We start from the raw sequence: 4,587 nt of genomic DNA on the forward strand, positions 1-4,587 counted from the left end.
CGGGACAAGCAGGGGGTGGGGTGGGATCAGGGCAAGGTTAGGCGAGTGGAGGGGATGGACAAAGGGATTGGTTGGAGGGAATGGCACTCTATGGCTTAGGGGAGGGGTCTGGGGAAGGGGCAGGGGAGGGGCTTCGTGGGGTTTTCCTTCCTTTTTATCATCTCCTAGAGATCAGAGAGGTGCCACAGTGGACAGCGCCAAGGAGTTGTCACGCCAACAGTGTGCTTTTCTTCACCCAGTGTTCATTATGAGGACTTGACCGTCCACGTGACTTGCCACGATATTAACAACATGATCCTGGAGGATAACATTCTGGGGATAATTGAGGATACACAGGGAAACAGCACCTGCAGGAAGCAGGAAGTGAGAAATAATCAGCACTTAATATGGTTTATGTTTGATTGTTATTACTCCTGTTTCCATTTTGTTTTGATTGTTTACATTGTTTTAAATGCAGGTTCGGTATGTGAGGTTGATTGATGCTTAATTTTTTACACTGTGCACTCTGTGTGCATTACAGCACAGTATTTCCTCAGGTCCTGGCTGTGACACTGCTAAACAGGAAACAAGTGGAAGTGGAAATGTGTATCTGCAGAGCTATCCAATGAGGTGCTGCACAAACCAAGATTCTGTAAAGGAGTGGGACTTAATCCCTAGGCTACAATGAAGAGGCCGGCACAGATTTCCCGTATCAAATTATAAAATACAAAATACAAATAATATATTTCCAATATGTCAAATACACAGGGCATACTTACAGTACAGCTCTTATCCACTTTTATAATCATCATACTCATCAATTTCATGGATATATTACATACGTTTTGCTGTTAACATATCATTATATAATTTATAATATAAAGGTATACCTCTGAGAACAAATCTCATATATATCATTATTTTCTTAATGATTAAAAATGCAATATTTGTTTAGCCATTCTCTGTAAGTCAGTGGAAGCAATTCAAAGTATGAACTTGCTTCAAAGAGAGCATTGTTTGCACTACCAAAAGCCACAGTGAAGAGGTTTGAGAGTTTGCCTTGTGTGGCATCTGCATGGCCATTATACAACCGTAAGCAACCATCTGGGGCAAAAATGAAATGTGAATGAATTCTGTATATATTAAAATGCAGGCAATGTGGAGGGTAGAACAGAAAGAAAAGGAAGAGTGAAGTGGTGTGTTCAATCGAGTGACAACAGCTGACATTGAGAAATGTTTTTAAGCTAACAGAAAGATTAAGGGCTTCAGTGGGGTATGCTGGTGATATCTGGAGCTAAAGTTGTGGCAAGACCTGACTAAGTTCTAATGCATCTGACTGTTTGTTCAGAAATGCTTATTAAAGAAATGTCTAATTTATTACTAGGGTCATTTAATGTTATTTCTTTAGTAGTTAAGAACATTTTTGAAATTGCCCCCCTTTTCTTAGGTTCTGGAACACATATTTAGGCTACATATTCCATGTTATATCTGTGTTTGATAATAAAATTTCTGATAACAAAGTAACCGTATGGCACACTCTTACTTTCTTAACTGAGGTATACCTGTACAGGAAATTTGACATATTAAAATATGTTTCTTGTATTTTGGCTGTAAATTTAACGTAAAATTATGTTCGGGGACCCTTTTAAAACACCTTCAACATCTATCCTGTCTGAAAATCTGCTATTGAAGTACACCATTTAAGAGACTCACTGGATTGAGTTAAAGTAACATATCAGTAAACATAGCTGTAAATGGAGTCAACTATGAAGTCTAATGGGCATTCAGTAACATTAATGAAGGGTATTTAAATTAAAATATTGCAGAATATTAAGATTCATTGTGATATGCCTCCCTTATTTTTGTTTATATTTCCAACTTGATTTCCTGACTTTGGTCATAACCCGGGCCAGGAACGTCTGACATTCTGACAACATTAGGCCTACCTTGAGCCTATCAGCTTTCCAGAAGCATTGCAGAAACATTGTGAAAACGTTCTTTAATTGGAAACAGCCTCTCACTTCGTCACCAGCATGGGGTATGTAGTGGACTGTTGCCAGGCTACACAGAGCTTTTTTGAAACCGTCTCTCCATTAGTCAAAAGCAACTGCTAATCAATGCTGGTCTCTTTCAACCCTCCCTGAGATGCACTGCCATTATTGTCTCACTCTCAGTGCTTTAAATTTTGTGTTTATAACTGTGTAATCAGGCAGAGGCTGGAAGACTTTATTCACAGAATAAGCATTTCTAAATTCTTATTTCACAGTGTAAGATGCTGAGTGGGACAGCATAATGAGGCACTAGAGAGAAAACAAATCCTTTCACTTTTTGCTTTAAAGTTTTCATTTTCAGCAGACAATGCCTTTCTCCCAAAACTGACTCACTTACTGTGACATCTGTGCAAACATGAAGAGTAGCACTAGCACTACAACCCTTTGCTGGACTATCTCGCAATCAGCTGGTTTGCCAAAAAAGCATTGAAATCAAGGGATTCTGCACTGTTAGGTAACACAAGTGTCCTGTGTCCTGTGACAATGAGCCAGCTCTTCTATCTACCTGTTATCTATCTGAGAGAGTCCTCTTTGGTAACAGCTGAAAGATAACATGTTCAAAGCCGTGCCAGCCCCTTTAGGAAGCAGATAAAACACCTGTTATGTATGACTCCTTAAGACAGATTCAGTGTTGCACTTTGGAACATCAGCTCACTAAAGCAGAGTGTGGATGCTCATGGTTTGCTGTTATTGGATAGTAAACTTGTATTCTGCTGCATTTCATTCACACTCACCTATAGGGCAAGCACTCATGCACAAAAAAGCTTTTTAAAATATCAAATCCAAAAAATAAGGAGGAAAACATTTTAAGTGTGTGTCAAAATTCAACTCAATCTTTAATACAAATTGTAGACTGTTGCTTATTTCATATATGTCAATTAACACATGTAAAGCATGTTATATAATACTTTCTGTATTGTTTGCATATATGTTCTATATGTGCAATACATAAAACTGGCAAAATGTATATGCTTTGCAGTATATGCAAAATATGTTATATATATGACAAATTATATTCCTTGTATTTTGGATGGTATATTTTGAGATAACTTATACAGTGCTCTTTTGAAAGGGATGTCTAGCTGTTGACCCAAGAAATCCTCCCAACTATTATTATATTCATGATAATTTGTTTACAGGTGTAATGTTGAAAGCACAAATGCAGTCTAATGCTTCTTATTGCTTCATTTCTTTGTAAGGACCTCAATGGCTGTTTGTCCCAGTTTGGTCACAAAATGTGAGTATACCTGAACCCTCACACACCTTAGTCTTTAGGGAGGTCTTACAGACAAGGAACTGAGAAATTGTTTTAATCATGAGAGAAGCAAATAGTGAGCACCTTTAGTGTGGTTCATAGCCAGAGCCCATTTGTTGTAAGGGGTCAGAGGATGGATAGGAGGGTGGGGTATTAACATATCATGTACTTTGTATGTTTGTGTTTACTCTGACTGATAGTGGTCATTATTGAGACAGCATCAATTAGTTTCAATTAATAGCATTATTGATATTCATGACTGGGTCGAGCCAGGTAGTCTTTGAAAGGAGTTTTGCGTTCTGTGTACCAGGCAGACCTGGGGCCGTTTCCCTCAACCCTGCTGCAGTCACACACTCGCATGGGCCACAACAATCTCAGAAATTTATTATTAAATCCCACGGTAAACCTCATCACCTTTGACCTTTAAATCTGTAACCCCGCTGCCAAAGTGGTTTTACTTAACTATACCTGGACATTGGGAGACTGGGAGATTTTATTCTTTGTCTTTTTCATCTCTTTTGTAACAATTTGTTGAAGTTCCTAAATGATCACATAGAAAGGCATTAGCTGTTTGCCTTCTTCAGTGCATTTATGAACATGTTTGCAATATATGACTGGGGAAAGGTGGGGGTGAATACATTTACGACAACAATCCATTTGGATAATTTATACAATACTGGGCCTGCAAAGGTGATGCCATCCCAATCCTAAAACAGAGTAGAATGCCTCTATGCATTCTACTCTGCATCACATTAATAACAATGAAAAGTAAGTAACACAGAATACAACAGGCTAATGCACTCTGAATCAAAGTGGCTGAAAGAGATCAACTATATAAAGAAAAACTGAATCTGCAGGTTTATTTAAGCAGTGATGTTTCATTAAGTGGATATTATTCACGCTAGGAAGATTTATTATATGTAGCATTTTATGCCATGTTCTGTAATGAACCATGAGTTTTCAGAGTACTCTGTGCTGAACTCTTCAATGAGTCATGAGCATTGAGTATTCTGTGCTGTGTTTTCTAATGAGTATTGAGTATTGAGTGAACCATTTAGGGAGTTCACACAAACCTGTCATGGGAATCACCTGTTTTATCCTCTGCTCTCATGGTATCAGAGGTTTACACTGCATGTGCATTTACAGTTTACAGAATGAATCTTAAACTGCACTGAAGAAGTCAAATGCCAAAATACTTATTTTTCACTGTACTGTAATTGATCATTTATGAGGTCAATAAGTTGTTCTGAAGAGATTTTTTGAGCTTTGAGTCAAATGTTTTGATCTAAATCCCTGAGAGTT

Source organism: Megalops cyprinoides, chromosome 18, assembly GCF_013368585.1.
Source record: "Megalops cyprinoides isolate fMegCyp1 chromosome 18, fMegCyp1.pri, whole genome shotgun sequence".
Classification (NCBI taxonomy): domain Eukaryota; kingdom Metazoa; phylum Chordata; class Actinopteri; order Elopiformes; family Megalopidae; genus Megalops; species Megalops cyprinoides.